This window comes from Macrobrachium rosenbergii, chromosome 1 (genome assembly GCF_040412425.1).
Source record: "Macrobrachium rosenbergii isolate ZJJX-2024 chromosome 1, ASM4041242v1, whole genome shotgun sequence".
NCBI lineage: Eukaryota > Metazoa > Arthropoda > Malacostraca > Decapoda > Palaemonidae > Macrobrachium > Macrobrachium rosenbergii.
The window spans coordinates 45,154,358-45,174,357 of NC_089741.1; the positions used below are offsets into that span (position 1 = coordinate 45,154,358).

A 20,000-nucleotide genomic window follows, 5' to 3' on the forward strand; every position below is an offset into this window, starting at 1 on the left:
GTAACTGAACTTTCACATGATCAACTGTAACCTGTGCCCAGGTCTTGACCACGAATCATACACTTTAAAGACTTAACTTTACCATTACAGTTAATGTAAGGGGTCCCATACCTCCACCAATGCAAAAGCACGCCCACCTCCTCCCACAAAACTTCAAGGGATTTATCCGAATCCTCCTCAACATCTAAGTGACTTCTCCTTGACCGAAAGTCCGTCACTGATTTAAATTTCACTGAAATTCATCCTTAAGGTTTTGATATCTTTAGTGGACAGACAATCACGCATACAGTCGAACAAAGAAAATAACAAAATAACAAAAAATAAGAAATCTAGAGGCATGAGAGACCGATTCGTAGAGATTATCTAAACTTTGAAATGAACGTCCTCGTAAGAATAAAACATCACCATACAAACGACGAATCCTGTAGTATAAAAAATAAAGAAATATATCAAAATAGCCCGGATTTTCTCTGTGGATCTAATTTGGTCCCACCCTCAATGGATGACGTCAGGACTAATGATCCGTCTCACTGAATGGGGAAGGGTTGACGGGTTCTCCCTGTCCCTGCACTTAAGCTACTCGCCCGTCTATTTCAATAACAAAAGGGGAAAATTTCTGTTCGAGTTTCACTTCCTTTCTTTTGACTGTAGGGGAAACTTATATACCTATGATTTTTTATATAACGCATCCCTCCAAAGGAAAGGAATCGAAACTGACTCTTATTGCTGCTATCAATAAGGTTGCAAATCAAGTCTCCACCAAATAAAGACAGAGCGAGGACAATGGAAGCTGATGGAAATAATAAAAGTATTAATACAGTAACGGGATAGAACAATTAATAAAAAAAATGTTGAAAAAAGATTGAGAACGGTTCAGAAACTAAGCCGCTGGGTGAATATGATCCTAGTACAAAAACAAAATAAAACTATGTATATAATAATAGTATATATAATCGTCACTCAATGTATTGGCTTTCATGAATAAATTGAAATTTCATAAAAGGGAGATACAAATCCGGTAACACTAGTCAAATGAGCATCAACAATCTGAAATCACCAAAAAAAAAAAAAAAAAAAAAAAAAAAAAAGGCGGGGGGAACTAATTGGCTAGAAATGTAAAACCGTCCATCATCTTTTATTTACGTATTTTTTTGTTTCTCAACAAAAGATGAAAATGAATTCACGCTACTAAACAATTCTATCAAGGCCGAGTAATCAGGGCTTCTCCCCATTTTATCACAACAGCTATGGCCAATCAAAATACGCTCTGGACTTTATGACTGTTTTGATTGGCCGCCGAATGCTTTTCCTGGAAGTGTTTCCAGACACCATGAATCACTGACTTCGTTTCCCTGCTTGCGATGTAAAGCTTGCGCTTGAATATCTGTCAATAAATTTGTATTGTTTAAAAAGCTGGGTGTCTTTTAGGTTTGTTCCAAGGTTATAATTACTCATTTTAAGTTACATTAATAATAATAATAATAATAATAATAATAATAATAATAATAATAATAATAATTGTATATTAAAAGCACAATTATATCAATATACTGTATTATTCGCATATTGGTATACCAGCTTATTGGTATAACAGTGAATTTTTAATATACAACAGTTTAATCGCGACACTGAATTTTCAGCAGTACTACTACTGCTACTACTACTACTACTACTACTACTACTGCTGCTGCTGCTGCTGCTGCTGCTGCTGCTACTCTGCTAATAATAATAATAATAATAACAATAATAATAATAATAATAATAATAATAATAATAATAATAATAATAATAATAATAATAATAATAATAATAATAATAATAATAATAATAATAATAACAATATTAATAATAATAATAATTATTATTATTATTATTATTATTATTATTATTATTATTATTATTATTATCTACATCCTCGTTTTGAATAAGTAATCTTCATAACTAACTTCACATAAAGACAAAATTGAAAGAAGCTGAATATACGCCAGGTACTGGAGCGAAAGACCTCGTTACAGGTATCATATTAAAGCCTGGGAAAAACATCAAAAGGAAAAAACATCATCAAAATGGAAAAACAACAGCAAAACGAACGACACAAATCGGAAGACGCCGAAAAATACGCGACCAAATATAGACACAAAGCCCCTATCCCGTAAAGAGAATTCCTAGAGTATCGACAGACCGGGATTACCAGCTGTTGCTATTCTCTCTCTCTCTCTCTCTCTCTCTCTCTCTCTCTCTCTCTCTCTCTCTTTGTTTCCCCTCTGCTTTTGTCCTTTGATTCCCAAATTGAATCACTCCATCGGAATCAAACGGAATGAGGCGTAAAAAAAAAAAAAAAAAAAATTTTTTTTTCGGGTTAAAGCAGACTGCTGTTGTTGGCTCCTGCAGGTCGAGCGCAACAATAACAGCAGCACAATAACAGCTGCTCTTCTCTCTCTCTCTCTCTCTCTCTCTCTCCTCATATCGCCTGTTGCTCCTCTTTCACGCGTGAGACAAGAATGGAAAGTGGGCCTGTTGTTGCTAGCATGTTAATGTCTCATCAATCCTTTTTTTTTTTTTTTTTTTATTATTTTCTCGCTACTGGAGTGACAATCGTCATTTTATAGAGTAAAGTGCGATACATGTCACAGCCGTACAAGAGTCCAGCCTCCTAACCTTACTGACGACATTGAGGGTCTGGGCACGCAACAGTCATTTTTCAAGCACGGTCTGGCGACGTGGCTATTGTGGCTACTCGCTCATTAATAACCCCTACTTATTTAGTTTGTCAGCGTGAATCTATTATGTAAGTAATGGAGTGTTTTATGAGGAATCTAGTGAATATACTAACTGCTTAATGCACTTACCATACTGCTTAACTCATTATAACAGACTCACGTTAATTATATATGAAGAAATTTAATGATCACAATACGAGACACTCTTCTAACATCAAGTCAATCAATCACAAACTTTCACTTACCTTAATGTTCTTGTGTCAAACTTCTCTCTCTCTCTCTCTACGATGCCAGCCAAGAATCGTAAATGCCACATAAACTGGGAAATATTTCAGTTACTCTGTAAAGAAATGAGACATATATTACAGTCTTGAACACAAAACTATAAAATGCAAAGATAAAATGTTTAAAAAGATAACTAGATAAAAACAAGACAAATCAAATTCAGTCCGCCAACACAAGAATACGTCAATAACGAGTGAAAATCGATTACATATGGGCAGCAGTGTTCATAAAAAGGATCAGCGTACCTGATTAAAATGGAGTAAAATGATTTGACATTATAGTATTCCATTCCCTTTGGATACCGCTGATGTGATTAAACGCCCTCATGATCATGCACGCGCGCACACGTACAAAGCACAACATCAAAATGAACAGAGAACGGAAGAGATAACTCATTGATAATCCAAATGAAATAGTAGGCAACGCACAAAATTTAATGTGACTTAAGTTATTGCTACTATTAATACATATTTTACAAAAAAGCAATAACGCGAAGAAATTGAAAAAAAAAAGAGGAAAATCGACAAACACGCTTTTCTAATCAACGCCAACCGATAAGAGATGGCATCACCTCCGCGTCTCTCATCTCTTGGGGGAAGATGAGCCCTCTCTCTCTCGCTCTCGCTCTCTCTCTCTCTCTCTCTCTCTCTCTGTAAAGATGCTGTACCACGTTCCTCCTTTACTCCTCAATCTCCTTCTTCCTGTATTTTCCTTCTTTATTCCTTCTTCCTGTTTCCACTTTACCTCTCCTCCACCTCTCATTATACTTCCTCCACTTCCACTTCCATCTGCCTCACTTCCTTTTCTTCCTATTCTTACATTTCTTCGTTACCCTTCTTCTTTTCCTCCTCCACCACCCGCTCTTTACTTCCTCCTTCCCTCTTCCTGCTTATCTTCCGCCTCCACCATCTGCTCTTTACTTCCTACTTCTCTTCTCCCTGTACCACGTGCTCTTTACTTCCTGCTTCCCTCTTCCTTCCCTTCCTCCTCCACCACCTCCTCTTTACTTCTCACTTCCCTCTTCCTTCTCCTCCTCCTCCACTACCTGCTCTTTTAATTCCTACTTCCCTCTTCCTGCTTCTCTTCTTCCTTCGCCACCTGAACTTTACTTTACTTCTACGTCCGTTTCCTTCCCCTCCACCACCTCCTCTCTTCCCTTCCTTCTCTTCCTCCCTCACCATCAGCTCTTTACTTCCTACTTCCCTCTTCCTGCTTCTCTTCTCCCTGCACCACCTGCTCTTTTTTTTACTTCTACTTCATTTTCCTTCCCTTCACCACCTGCTCTTTACTTCCTACTCTTCTCTTCCACCTTTACCACCTCCTCTTTACTTTCTACTCTCCTCTTCCTCTTTCTTCCTGCTTCCCTATTCCTTCTCTTCCCCCTGCACCACCTGCTTTTAACTTCCTTCTTCTCTCTTCCTTCTCTTTCCCGGCCACCACTTGCTCTTATTTCCTACTTCCCTCTTCCTTATCTTCACCCTCCACCACCTGCTCTCTACTTCCTACTTCCCTTTTTCTTCCTTATCTTCCCCCTCCACCACCTGCTCTCTACTTCCTACTTCCCTTTTTCTTCCCTTCACCACCTCTCCTCTCCCTCCTTTTCTTCCTTGTCTTTCCCTCTATCTCTACTTCCCTTTTTCTTCCTTATCTTCCCCCTCCACCACCTGCCTCTACTTCTACTTCCTTTCTTCCTTTTCCTCACTCTTTTATTTTCTTCCTTATCTCATCACCTGCTCTCACCACCCGCCTCTATCTTCCCCCTCCCACCTGCTCTCTTTTCTTCCTTCTTATCTTCCCCCTCCACCACACTGATCTCAGCTTCCTACCCCTTTTTCTTCCTTATCTTCCCCCCTCCACCATCTGCTCTCTACTCCTTCCTCTTCCCTTTTTCTTCCTTGTCTTCCCTCCACCACCTGCCTCTACTTCCTACTTCCCTTTTTCTTCCTTATCTTCCCCCTCCACCACCTGCTCTCTACTTCCTACTTCCCTTTTTCTTCCTTATCTTCCCCCTCCACCACCTGCTCTCTACTTCCTACTTCCCTCTTCCCTCTACTCTCCCAAATCCAGTGCCAATACCCAGAGCAGGGGATTGTGAATGTATCACTGCAGTCGTCTGTCATTATTAAGGGGGAGGCAAAAGTACAAAACAGTTTCAGAAATCAAAATTCAGACGTGAAAACTCCAAAGGAAGCTTTTAAGAGCTTAAACCCTCCGATAGATCCTCGAAAAATCCCCGCGTGTTTGTCGAATAAAGGGGGAAGCGTTTCACTGGATGAAATGTATATCGTATTGAGAAAATGATTTCGTTTCCAAAGGGTTTCATTTTCTAAATGTTTTGATTCATGGAATGTGATATTAAACTTTCAGGGTCAAAATATCAACGGTATTGTGAAATACGCTGCAAGCGTTTATCATTGAAGTATATACAGTAGATGATACTCCATTTGGTCAACTGAAAATAAATGGCAGTATCATTAACATTAATACTGATGTACTGAAAATAAAAAAAAAAAATCAATTCGCCTTTTTCCCTAACCTTTGCTCTTGGAAAACCAATCCAAAAGGCATGGAAAAACAACGGGAAATTTATTTTTTCATTCATGCAATTTTCCTTCATTCGACGATGTCCGCGTCATATGCATTAGTCTTTACTGCATAGAAATGTTTCATCTCATAACAATATTTTTTACCTTTGACAAGGCCATAGTCCAAAGGCATGTGAGCAGACAATGGTTATTTTAATTGAGGTAAAAACAAAAGTATATTTCCAAGGTAACTGAATGTCAGCCATGAAATACAGGAAACATGTGCATGAATTCGATAATCCGATTTAGTTGTGGGGAAGGATGATCAGATTAAACAGTGACTACCAAATCAGGGACAGGCGAGTAAAAACAGAATGTCTGTTATTTTTAGATCAAAGACTATCTGTGCTTTCCCTTTGTAAATTCTAATATGGTATATAACATGAATAAAAAAGGTACACAAGGCGAGAATTATATTACACTTTCACGACAATCACTGGCGTCTTTTAAGAGAACTAAAATTAATTCATAAATAAAACGAAATGAATTTCAAACTACTGACATACGACTGCCTTGTAATTTTCTGAAATCCCTTCATGATTATTCCACTGTACTGAATGATGAACATCTATAATGACTGACGTGTTTACTCAGTAACAATACGAAAATTATGGAAAATACGACGATTGGCTTAATACAACGCATGTACTTATCCTCTGCCATGCAACGTTTCTTATTGAGAGGACAATGAATGAGGATCTGATATCGTCAAGTTAACGTTTGCTCGCATCTCTGAGATACCAGTTATCACTTATATACGTTTACAAATTCATCCTATCTTCACCACGAAAACGATCTGCCTTCGTCCCAAAAAGCTTGTGGTTTCACCTTTCAATCTTTTCCTTAATTACATTTCGAAATTGAGCCTAGCTGAGAACAGATTTTCGCCATGACCCCTGTACAATAATCAAATCAAGCCGTGCAAAATAATAAATGGTACTTGTTAAATTTGATGAATGACTACAGTGCTGGACTGGGTTTGTTAAATTGTTAAGCATGCCTTGAATCCTTAAATGACTATTATCATTCCAAAATTAAACTCAATTCCATCTATTAAAACATCTAATAACTCACCAAACTTCTTATCTATCCGTTTAAACATGCATTCTATCCATACTGAGCATCTTTAACTGCATATTTCTCAACCTGTCCAACAGAAAAAGCATTTGATATAATGTAACAACATTTAATTAATATACCTTTCACTATAGGTTCCCCTAACTCGAAGCCCCTTTAGCTTCCGCTTCTTTACAACAGACTTTTTATTACTCACGTTTTCTCAAAGAATGTTTTCTGCTCTACGACCTTTCTGGGGTTTTAACCTTAATTATCTTCTTTTTTATTCTCCTTTTGACAGACAGACACACAGATATATATATTATATATATATATATATATATATATATATATATATATATATATATATATATATATATGTATATATATATATATATATATATTATATATATTTATATGTGTATATATATGTGTGTATATATATATATGTTCATATTTATATGTATATGCATATATATATATATATATATATATATTTATATATATATATATATATATTATATATATATATATATATATATATATATATATATATATATGTATATGTGTGTGTGTGTATGCGCGCACACACATCCGAAAGAACAAATGAAAGTGGAAAAGGTCCCTAAAAAAAAAAAAGAGAGATAAATCACGCCATGAAGGAAAAAAAAAAAAGAAAAAAGAAAAACAGCAGAGCAGACATCTGGTATTAACAGATTTCCCTAATGCTGTTTTGTTTGTCTTGATAGTGGACGTCCATTCACGGCCTTAAAATTTCACTAAAGCCTCACCGATGTTTTGCCCTGTTTAAATGCTAAAACGCGCTGAATGGAACCGCTCTCTGTGTTTGTTCTGAAAATGGCTCTTTTGTTTGGACACACGAGCGCATCTGAATGACATCCACGGCTGTAATGCTGCTGCATGAATTTTGGGGGGATCCGCTGGCGCTGCGATGGGCCGTGAAGGGAATAAAGACTACAGGGTATAAAGTCATGCTTGCATACAATAGCAAGATAAATAGGGTTCATGGGGATCCATCCCACAGAATGTCTGTCTGTTGGTCTCTTCCTCCGTTGCAACGTCAATGTTGCAGACGATTAATTCATCTCTCTCTCTCTCTCTCTCTCTCTCTCTCTCGATTCATATATCCTTCGCTGTTTCTCTTACAAAGTAGATGTAGGAATCAACACCCCCTCTCTCTCTCTCTCTCTCTCTCCCTCTCCCCACTCTCTCTCTCTCTCTCTCTCTCTCTCTTTCTCTCTCTCGATTCATCATCACTTTTACAGCAGATGTAGGAATCAACATTTCCCTCTCTCTCTCTCTCTCTCTCTCTCTCTCTCTCTTCTCCCCATATTTTGATTCATCTAGGAAAATAGATTTGGAATTAACTAACACTGTTCAATCGGTCTCTACGTTACTCCAAAGTAGGTAAATCAAAAACAATCTGATTCATCTAAAGCTGTTTCTCTCTGGCAAAGTAGATGTAGGAATCGGCATAACACCTCTCTCTCTCTCTCTCTCTCTCTCTCTCTCTCTCCCACCTCTCTCTCTCTCTCTCTCTTCTCTCTCTTTCTTGAACCCTAGTCAAAAATGAAAATCACATAACATTTCTCTCTCTCTCCCCTCTCTCTCTCTCTCTCTCTCTCTCTCTCCCTCTCCCCACCCCTCTCTCTCTCTCTCTCTTTCTCTCTCTCTCTCTCGACATCTATCCTGCTGTTATTAAGTGATGTAGGAATCAACATAAAATGTTTCAGACATCATCCTTCTGCTGTTACCTTATAAAAGTAGATGCAGGAATCAACATAACACCCCTCTCTCTCTCTCTCTCTCTCTCTCTCTCTCTCTCTGCATCCATTAACTTGTAAACTTTTGAACAAACGGAAAATGTTTAACTCTATACTAAGCTTGTATTCATGTCACATGATCGAAAAACTTTACAAATGCAATTTCTTGAACCTGGGTAAAAATGAGAAAAGAACGAGGCAACATTGACAAGAAAATGTTTAGACACATTATTAACATGGAACAACGGGCTTGATCAAAACCAATGAATTAATGTAGAAAGCACTATTACACATTTGATCAAACACAACGCACAACAGCGCGAATCGTCAAGAAAAAAAGGTAAATTGAAAAGTTTTATTCCAAGAGCATATGATATGTAATGTTACATTTGCTACTATAATTACATTATTTTTACTTATATAAAAAGATATAAACGTGAGCAGTAGAAGGAAACATACTATAACAGAATTTGATTTTATTAAACTAACTGAGCAACAAATCATCTTACGGAAATTACCTCCAGTAGCATTCATTTCAAGAAAATGGATTAGCGAAAAGCACAATTACTCAGTCACTCAGGAAAATAATCTTGAAAAGTGAGTTCACTTCGACAATCCTCTCACTTTATGTAAGAAAATGGATGGGTCACAGGAAAGAACGATCTGATCTATAGAAATAAACCACAAGAATCCAGAAGGGTCTGCGAAACAAGTACAATATCCGAGAGCTCCGCTTAGGCGCTCATAGCTACTTATTCCACCCGAGAGATGGCAGCACGGTCGAGAAGGTCGAAAATCCTGACGGACTCTGGGGCGGGCAGGTGGGCTCCGTGTTGGCCGAGGAGGACCCCAAGTCTAATAAAAGTGTCCTCCCGCTTCCTTCTCACTGAGTGACGCCCTCAATGAGATTAGTAAACTTGAAAGTAATTACCTCGGATGCCCAACTTTCTCGGGAATTAAATTCCCTCGCTTCGCAAGTTTGGGTTCCCCCTCTCTATGCGATTGAAGAAAGAATCTGTACTTTAGAATCCTCAAGATTCTTCGTAATTCTTTTTAAATTTTCCTGGAATTTTTTTAACTTTTTTAAGTTGGTTCTTCCTAATACCATAATTTTGGAGACTTGTTTTTCCTAATTACTTCTGGGTGAATCAAGCCGTTGTTCTTTTCTTAGAATTTTCATTTGCTTATATATATTCTCAGAAATGATGATATTTTCGAGGTGAAGACAATAGCCTTTGTAATAAAACTGCTTTTTTTAGTGTCATTAGATATTTTTAATATAATATCTAAGGTTAAACCGCAACAGATCGAAAGTATTCAGACATCTACTTCTAATTAATTAAAAGTTAATCTTGTTGGACTTCAATATCTTGCCTCAGAGAAGTATTAATTAACTGAAAAAAATCATTTACCCAACAACATGTACTACCTAATACAACAAACTAACCTATAGCCACACTTTCTTGAAAACCTGTCATTATCTTTCTTTCATTCATTAACACCACAACAGTCAAGCCGGGGAACAGTTCTTAGTATACACAGGAATAATTACTGTGGAATTCAACAATTTATAAATATGTACTATAAATATGTACTATAAATATGTACTCTAAAAATACCTTTTACTATAGCAGCCAAATCTTTTAATGTCTCTTATCTTCGTAAATATTAATCCTCATAACACTGAAATCCCCTACCTATCAAAAATTAACAAGTAAATGAAATACTTTCATTAACATTAAAGCCTTTTTCTCTCCCAAACGGCCTCAAGGATTTGGAAAACATTGGACAACATTTGAAGCAACGGAAATTTGATCAGTGTAGGTAAAGACATTTGAATTGCTACAGATATTAATCAGTGAACGAAAAAAAAATATTGCATAAACGAAACTAAGGACAAAAGTAACCTACACTCCCGGCGCCACGGTGGCGGATTCTGGGGAAGGGCCAGCACAATGGGGGCGCCAAATGCTGGCCCTGGGCTAACCGCTGACGACCCCTGCTCTCCGCCAATCAGCTCGCAGGGATCGGCGGCGCGCCCTCTGCCGGATCTGTGGAAGCTGATGTTGTTACCTCAGTCTCTTTGGTGACCTCGACAGCCGTCACCTGGGTCCCTTTCGACACCTCGCTCAAGGTAGGTGGCCATGCCCTTGTTTTGAGAGTGATTTTCGTGGTTTATTGCTCTATGACCTTCGAAGTTAATCATAAGACTCAAGTAGAGGGCTGCTCCATTAGTTTGTCTTTTAAAGTATTACCTTGGTGAAGAATATTAGGGTAAATGGGTTGACCTACGTCCTTCTCATAGTTATTTCTATTCATGAATTTTTTTTTTTATTCAAATCTCTGTGATACTTGACACCGGCATGTTTATTCAAGTAGATATTTCTCTGCTGATGTTATATCTTTTAAAATAATAAAGAACTCTTTTCTTTTTCAATGTCCCCCTGCGAAAAAAAAATAATTACCACCTTGTGCAAAAACCACTTTATTTTTTCCTTTAATAATGTTCTACAGTCTAATCCCCAACAAAAGCAAGGTATCCTTTTCACGTGCATGTCTAATGGTCATTGCCAGTTCATGTGTATTTTCCATTTTCATGACATTCACTTTCAATACAGTTTACAAGCCTAATTTTGTCTGAAAAAAAATTAAAAGACGAACCATGGAAGAAACACAAAGCAGCTGTCTGAAGTACTGCCGCTGGCACAATACAAAAGCATAACAATAAATAAGAAAAGGCGGGAATGGGTTTCGCTTGCGCGTTCGTGCGGTAAACTAATGGGACACGAACACGGAAAATCTCTCCTCAGAAATATGAAAATGGCCCTTACACATTATGCTTGGTTTTAAGTAAGGCGCGCATCGTAGCAACAGGGCTCACTGCTGTGACGAAGTAGTCTCGCCTGTACTTTTTGTTTCTTATATGTATCCAGTTACAAAGATAGTCACGTTCTTTTGTTTGTATGTATGTATGTATGTATGTATGTATGTATGTGTATATGTATGTATATATGTATATATATATATGTATATATATATATATATATATATATATATATATATATATATATATATATATATATATATATATATATATATTATAATATATATATGTATATATATGTGTGTTTTGAGGTATATATGCGTGTATATATGTGTATATGTTTTATTAATGATATATATTATATATATATATATATATATATATATATATATATATATATATATATATATTTATACATTATATATACAAAACCTGTACACACACATACGCACATACATACACACGCCTTTTTCCCTTTAGAGCGGTAGCTCCAGAAGGCTATATATATCCGTTACCAAATAACCTACCACAGTCAACAGACTGAAGGCAAGCCATTCATTGCTTTAGTCTGCAAAGGTTACAATGGGTTTTACCGGAACATCAGTAAATTGTTTCGCCTCGCCGCTTGCTGGTGAGATGAGTGTAATGAAAACCTATCATTGGTGTGTGTGTGTGTGTGTGTGTGCTCAACTCCTCTTCCAAACTTTATATTTTATGAGCTGATATTGGTATTACCTGTAGTACTGCTATTAGTACAGTTACCTTTAATAATTTGGTAAAAATTCCGTAAAATTTAGGATTAAAAAAGAAAAATTAAAACGGTTTCAAACCCGATTTACAAACCTGCTAAGAATTCCCATCAACCATGTCTACCCACATACAGGTGTCTTGCCATTCACCCGAACGATTGGTGCAGAGTTTGTACAAGTGTTCGACGAGCTCTTCCCGCTAAGCACCTAACGTCGAGGAAGAACTCTGGACAAGGGATTCATCCCCAATTCAGCAGGTTACATATGAATATGCCCCGCATTCATACTTAAGGTTCTTTGCAGCGTACATTCGACCCCAAGTAAAACCCATTTCACTCCTTTTACTGTACCTCCAATCATATTCCTTTTCTTCCATATTACTTTCCAGTCTCTCCTAACAATTATTTCATTGCGCAACTACGAGGATTTCCTCTTGTTACCTTTAAAATCTTTTTACTCTCAGTTTCCCTTTCAACACTGAAATAACCACATTTGCCCCAGAGCTTGACTTTGGCCTAAATTTCATATCCCATTCCAAATATGATTGTGACTATGACCGCTGCGTTATTCATTTCTCTAGAGGCAAGTCATGTCAAGTGAAACAGCTGAATATTTAATAACTATACATAAGAGAATATTTGAAATACAGCGTCATCTAAAAAAAAAAGCATACTTCGATCTAGCAATATTTCGCAGTTTCCTAGCGAGTAAATTTCCCACCATTAATCTGTGTAATCCGCTTGGGGGACTTTGCATGGTCTCCTGGAAAGGGGAGATAAATAAATGCAATATGTTACTGGTGCTACAGAAAACCTCAGGATACCCGCGCCCTATATGAAAAGTGAATTTCATCATTGTTATTATTATTTTTATTATTATTTGCATGTTGCGTAGTTTTGTTTGTTTTTCATTTGCAAAAAGAATTAAGAAATTTTTCAATAATATATTGAAAACATTTGGAAATGTAAGTGATTGAAAATAATGAATAAAATACAGCCAAATAATTTAAAATATTCCTTAAGTATTATTATTATTATTATTATTATTATTATTATTATTATTATTATTATTATTATCATGTGGCGTAATTTTGTTTTTTGCATTTCAATTGCCGAAAGAAAAAAGTTATAAATAAATTCCTCTAAAATAACCAAAAATTCCGTAAATACAATATTTAAAAGACTAAATAATGAATGAAAAATGGCCAATAAATTCAAAATATTCGTTAAATATTATTATAATTATTATTAATATGATGATGATGCAGGCTGTTTTATTATTATTATTATTATTATTATTATTATTATTATTATTATTATTATTATTATTATTATTATTATTATTTTATAAAATCAATTTAATCAAACAAGCTAATGGATCAAAAACTTTATTTTTTTTTTTTTTTTGGTTTCAATGCATCGGAACACCCAACTGTCAAAAAACTAGAAAGAAAAAATACTGGAAATTAAAATAACGGTGAAATTAAAAGTCAAAAAAATAAGAAACATATAAGCAGTCAAGTTTTTTCATATTGGCAAATATTAGCTCACTGGAGGGAATGAATTCTTCTACTGCAAACGAATCTGAGTAATTACATCATTGATAACTCCCTTATATTTAATTTACGTTTGACAGTAAATTAAATCAACGGCAATTTTGACAGATGTTACATGTGATGAGAACACAAGATATTCTTACTATTATTTATTGCAAGCATCATCAATAACTATTATTAATTTTTTCCTTCTACTTATACACGAAACAAATTATTTGACAACTAACCATGTCTGACATATGTACAGCTTTCTTCTAATTTAAGAGAAAAATTACCGTCCTCTTTTTGCAATCTTTGTAATGAGCATTTATTCATTCAGGTAACTATTTCCGAAATTATTTCGCGTCCAGGAAATGGTTTAATGCAATCTAATTCAAAATCTTTAACAACCAAATGTGATCCGTAACAAGCTTTAGCGTATTTTTCGTTCAAAGTGTGCCCATGAAATGAAACTTTTGAATATGTCCTTTGGAAAAAAAAATTAAAATACTCTCTTTAAAAAAAAAAATGAAACACTGTAATCTAGAACTTAGCTAATTACAAAGTTAAACTTTTAGAAAATTCAAAACGTGACAGTTGCAGTGCCACAGGGAGAGTTAAGCAAAACATCCAAAAATGGGATTAAGGCAAAAACATAAAAATTAATATGGACAGGCAAGCAATTAAGCCTATAAACAAAAACAAGTTAAATATTATGACCTACAATCTGTATAATTCCACAACTCTGCAGTTCTACGTAAAAGCTATATTAAATTTTCATAAAAAATTTGCATTTCAAAGCTTAGTAGAAATATTATTTACCACAAGGATTAAACGACATCTAAAATCAACAGCTGATATCAACAATTTTAATCGCAATTCCCAAGAAAGTAAATATACTAGGAGCTGGAAAGAAATATTTGTTTGATATCCGTCAACTTGTAAAAGGTTAATGTTGATTATTCAACACCATGACTGGTTATCATTAACAGTATGTTTACTATTATCATTATTACTTAACAATGTGCACACAACCATAAGAAGAAAGGCAAGGAAACTACTAACACAGCAAGCACGCTTTCACAGAATATATTACCCACACCTCGAATGAATGAAAAAATGAAGCCATTAACACAGCAGTGTGGGAACATAAGAGAAAAAATTAAAAAGTAAAAAATTATACATTTTCTATAAAAAAATTGCAATTGATAAATAATTAAAAAGACTCAGGGGAAGGAGTATATCATCTTGAAAGAACATTGGTAAATATCCCCTCACCTGTTGATTATGATCTTACAGGCAGCGAGTGAGCGATCCCTATGAGAATTATGACTCACTCAGTATCCCTATGAGAATCATGACTCACTATGTACCCCTATGAGAATCATGACTCACTCTGTATTCCCATGAGAATCACGACTCACTCTGTATCCCCATGAGACTCATGACTCACTCTGTATCCTTATGAGACCCATGACTCACTCTGTACCCCTATGAGAATCATGACTCACACTGTACCCTTATGAGAATCAAGACTCATTCTGTATCCCCATGAGATTCATGACTCGCTCTGCATCCCCATGAGAATCATGACTCACTCTGTATTCCCATGAGAACCAAGACTCATTCTGTATCCCCATGAGAATCATGATTCACTGTGTACCCCTATGAGAATCATGACTCACTCTGTATCCCCACGAGACTCATGACTCACTCTGTATCCCATGAGACTCATGACTAATTTGTGCCCCGTGAGACCTATGCTCACTCCCTGTATCCTAGTGAAAGTCATGACTCACTCTGTATCCCCATGAGAATCGTGACTCATTCTGTATCTCCATGAGAATCACACTTTCTCTAAAATTCTTAAGGAGAATATGACTTACTAATTTACCCCTGAGAATCCAAGACTCATTCTGTATCCCCCATGAAATCATGACTCACCTCTGCATCCCCATGAGAAATCATGACTCATTCTGTATCCCCATGAGAATCACGACTCCCTCCTGTATCCCCCATGAGAATCATGAGCTCCAATCTACCACTCCCTGACTCACGAGAATCATGACTCACTCTGCATCCCCATGAGAATCAAGACTCATTCTGTATCCCCATGAGAATCACGACTCACTCTGTATCCCCATGAGAATCATGACTCAATCTACATCCCCACAAGAATCATGACTCAATCTACATCCCCACGAGAATCATGACTCACTCTGTATCCGTATGAAAATCGTGACTCACTCTGTATCCCTATGAAAGTGATGACTTAATCTGTATCACGACTCTACCTGTAGGAGTGACGCAAGGTTCTATGCACACCATGAAATACCGAAGAATCTCACTTAGGATAATCGGATGAACATATTTTACCTCACAAATCCCCTTATTCTTGATCCAATCACTGGAGGAATCACGGTGTTTTATAAGACTTGGGAAGAAGAAGAAGAAGAAGAAGAAGAAGAAGAAGAAGAAGAAGAAGAAGAAGAAGAAGAAGAAGAAGAAATCAGTCTTGGCCACTTACTCAGAGAGAGAATAGATTACCTCTGCTTGCACAGAATGGCTTATTGGATTCCCGGGGAGCTTACATTAGTCGCGTTTCTGACACCGATTTACCAATCATTTATCTCTTCTATGCTGGCTAAAGGCACAAATGATGGATAGGATGAAGCAATGATGGTCTTAAGAGTTTTTAACAAGGGTGCTGCTACGATATCTATGAGAAAACATTTGCCATGATTTTACTAGAAAAGAAATAATACAATTGTAAAGAATTTTACTCTTCGACTTTGTAAGTCATGTAGGTTTCGTTTAGCTGGACCTCCTACAGCCTAACGTGGATTCCTATCATTTTTAAAATGGCAAGCAATGATTATAGTGAGTGATATAATCAGCATTTCTTAGACATTCACAGTTTCCTAAAAATGCTATGCAATGTTTGTCAACGTACAATACATTAGAAGGAAGATTTATTGTAAAACTGGTTATTAGTTTCTTAAAAGATAAATTCTTATTTTTCATTGGTTCTGTGCAAGAGTTCATTTATAATGCATGTGTAATATATATACGTATATACTGTATGTCTATATAATATATTGTATATATAATATATTTACATATGTGTGTGTGTGTGTGTGTGTGTGTGTGTGTGTGTGTGTGTGTGTGTGTGTGTGTGTGTGTGTGTGTGGGCGGGCGCATGTTCGCAATAAATCTAATAACTAGTATACTTTCTTTTCAGTTATAATAATATGAAATACCTGCCAACTCATCTTGAACATTTTTTGAAATTCGAATGTCTCAACTCTCAACCTACCCTTTTTCGGACGCTCACTGATTCATCCTCACATTCCTCTCTGCCACTTTCTCCAGGCCCCCTCAGCCTGAGAGAGAGAGAGAGAGAGAGAGAGAGAGAGAGAGAGAGAGAGAGAGCGCAAACGAGCGTAATGCACACACGCGGGGAAAATGGCACACATTCTTCTTTGCTCGTACTCGAAATAATAACAAAAGGCGTCTCTTTCGACGAGACAGAGAATAAAAAAGGGTTACGAAATGTGACCCACTCAGTAATAGACGTCAGTTCACGTGAGAGGGGAAAGTGGTGGTAGTAGTGGTATGTTGGAGGTGGGGTGGGGGAATGGGTTGGGGGTCTAGGTTATACGGGTAAGAACAGAGGTTTTTCGATGTGGGAGTAAAGAGATGGTGTCTGGGGCCTGAAAGGCTGAGATAGATGAACAAGAAATATTTGGCTTGTGTAGGGGAATAGGGGAATTGAATGGGAAGGTGGGATTTTAGGAAAGGGCACTTAAGGGGAGACGGGGGGCGGGGAGTAGTAGGGAATTCTGAGGGATAGGAAGGCAGGTTTTAAAGACAAGGGAGAAGGTGCTCAAGGGGTAAAATGGGGAATTCTGAGAGAAAGGAAGTCAGGATTTAAAGAGAAGGGAGAAGGTGCCCAAGGGGTAAAATGGCGAATTCTGAGAGAAAGGAAGGAAGATTTAAATAGAAGGGAGAAGGTGTTCAAGGGGTAAAATAGGGAATTCTGATGGAATGGAAGGCAGGATTTAAAGAGAAGGAAAAAAGTGGTCAAGGGGTATAATGGGGAATTCTGAGAGAAAGGAAGGCAGGATTAAAAAGGAGAAGGTGCTCAAGGGCTAAAATAGGGAATTCTGAGGAAAAGGGAAGGATTTAAATAAAAGGGAGAAGGTGTTCAAGGGGTACAATAGGGAATTCTGAGGGAAAGGAAAGAAGGATTTAAATAAAAGGGAGAAAGTGCTTAAGGGGTAAAATGAGGAATTCTGAGGGAAAGGAAGGCAGGGTTTAAAGAAAAAGGCGAAGGTGCTCAAGGGGTAAAATAGGGAATTTCTGAGGAAAAGGAAATGATTTTTAAAAGAAAAGGAGAAATGCTCCAAAGGGGCTAAAATAGGAGTTCTGAAGGAAAAGGAAGGCAGGATTTAAATAAAGGAGACTGTGTTCAGGAGTGCAATAGGGAATTCTGAGGTGAAGGAAGGATGGATCTAAAAGGGAGAAGGTAACAAAGGGGTAAAATAGGGAATTCTGAGGGAAAGGAAGGCAGGATTTAAAGAAAAGGGAGAAGGTGCTCAAGGGGTAAAACAGGGAATTCTGAGGGAAAGGAAGGCAAGATTTAAAGAGAAGGGAGAAGGTGCTCAGGGGGTAAAAGAGGGAATTCTGAGGGAAAGGAAGGCAGGATTTAAAGAGAAGGGAGAATGTGTTCAAGGGGTAAAACATGGAATTCTGAGGGAAAGGAAGGCAACTATTTAAAGATAAGGGAGAAGGTGCTCAAGGGAAAAACAAGGGAATTCTGAAGAAAAGGAAGGCAGGATTTAAGTGGAAGGGTTGTATGGGCTGGTGAAGAAAGAATTTTACATGAAGGGTCTAAAGGATGATAAAGAAAGGATTTGATAGTGGAGATGGAAGAATTGTAGCAAAGGGTCTCAGGTGGAAGAGATGAAGGCACTGTAGTGGTTGGAGCCTAAAGGAAATGAAGGGAAGATTTCACAAGGAGGGCCTAAAACCCTAAGAAAAGGGGATTTTAAGGATACTGTCTTTAGGGTTGTTTGGAGTGCAGGGAGGAGAGCGAAAGGGCTTTAAGACCTACATCAGTAACTTTCAGAGGGGGGAGGAAGGGATGAGGGATGGGGGGACCAGGAGTTGAAAAAGGGCTTTGGAATTAGCTGGGGCTAGAGGGACGAAAAAAATTAATAAAAAGGAAGGAACTTGATGTTGGAGAACAAGGAGTGAGGGGCCATGAATTTAGGGGATTGGTAAGGGAACAAAGCTGTAGATATTGGGACCTGAAGGTTAGAAAAGCATAGGGAGAGGAAAAGGCTTTCGAGAAAATGAAATCTCAGTTTTGAGAGAAGGGAGATGAAGATGAAATGGTAGAGAACAGGATTATGGTTAAAGATTTAGGGCTTGTGAGTGAGGAAAAAATAGCGGGACATAAAGATCCGGGTAACCATTACTCGGGATTACGTGAGAGAGAAACGACAAAGGGTTAAGACCAAACACTCCGCATGCATAGGAGAAGGCTGAGGATGAGTCATCGGTACGACATCTACGATTGGGAGTGTAGAAGGGTGAAAGGACTTGAAAGGAAAAGACATTTTTTTTTAGAGAAAAAGTTAAGTATATCTTAGTTTAACCAGACCACTGAGCTGGTTAACAGCTCTCCTAGGGGTGGCTCGAAGGATCAGATTTATTTTACGTGGCTAGAACCAACTGTTGCCTAGCAACGGGGACCACAGCATTGTTAGGAATCCGAACCACATTATGACAAGTAATGAATTTCTATCACCAGAAATAAATTCCTCTAATTTTTCATTGGCCGGTCGGAGAGTCGAATGCCTTGTAAGAGAAAAAGGAGAAAAGGTTATACAGGTATGGATACTGAAATTAGCGAGGATATTGATGTTCCAAGGTTGTTTCTGCAAGTAGAGGAGTTGATTGCACCTGCCAACACCAGTCTAACTTTTGCATTTCTACTAATTTAATGACCGGTTGACCAAAAAAAATCAAGAAAAAAAGTTTCTCAACACTATAGGAGACTCCGATAGAAAAAATAAAAAAGTACGATAGCGCAAAAATACTCCTGTTGAAAATCGGATGTTCCAATTCCCTCTTCTGAGAGAAGCCCTTGGGAAATTAGTTACCGGTTGGCATCTGTTCCTTTCACCCAGCCACCCCTTCTCCCCAACAGGTCCCCCTCCAACCCTCCTCTCTCTGTCTGTATGTCTGTCGAAATTTTTCTACCTGCTATATATTTTCTGAAGTGGAAAGAGAAAGGAAAGAGACAATTCCAATTCCTTGTCTGCATAGGACAGAACTTCTTTCTTAACAATTCCAGCCCATCATATGAACGAACAATCTTTTCTCTACGAAAAGCATACTCTCCAAACGTAACATTTTCACGCCTCCAAAAACTTTCAAGCACTCTAGAACTGCA

At 37.2% G+C, this 20,000-nt stretch overlaps 1 protein-coding gene and 1 long non-coding RNA gene across 2 annotated transcripts in view; one reads left to right on the plus strand and one right to left on the minus strand.

Annotated features, from left to right (window-relative positions):
• LOC136832083 (uncharacterized) overlaps positions 1-20,000 on the minus strand; it is a 269,782-nt gene that overhangs the window by 181,003 nt on the left and 68,779 nt on the right. Inside the window, exon 2 of the long non-coding RNA XR_010851046.1 lies at positions 2,966-3,060. This is a non-coding gene — a long non-coding RNA (uncharacterized lncRNA). The remainder of the gene's footprint in view (positions 1-2,965; positions 3,061-20,000) is intronic.
• The window catches only part of LOC136832051 (octopamine receptor beta-2R-like), a 186,294-nt gene that overhangs the window by 50,978 nt on the left and 115,316 nt on the right, over positions 1-20,000 (plus strand). Inside the window, exon 2 of the mRNA XM_067092620.1 lies at positions 10,202-10,564. The gene's annotated coding sequence lies outside the window, so the exon portion shown is untranslated. The remainder of the gene's footprint in view (positions 1-10,201; positions 10,565-20,000) is intronic.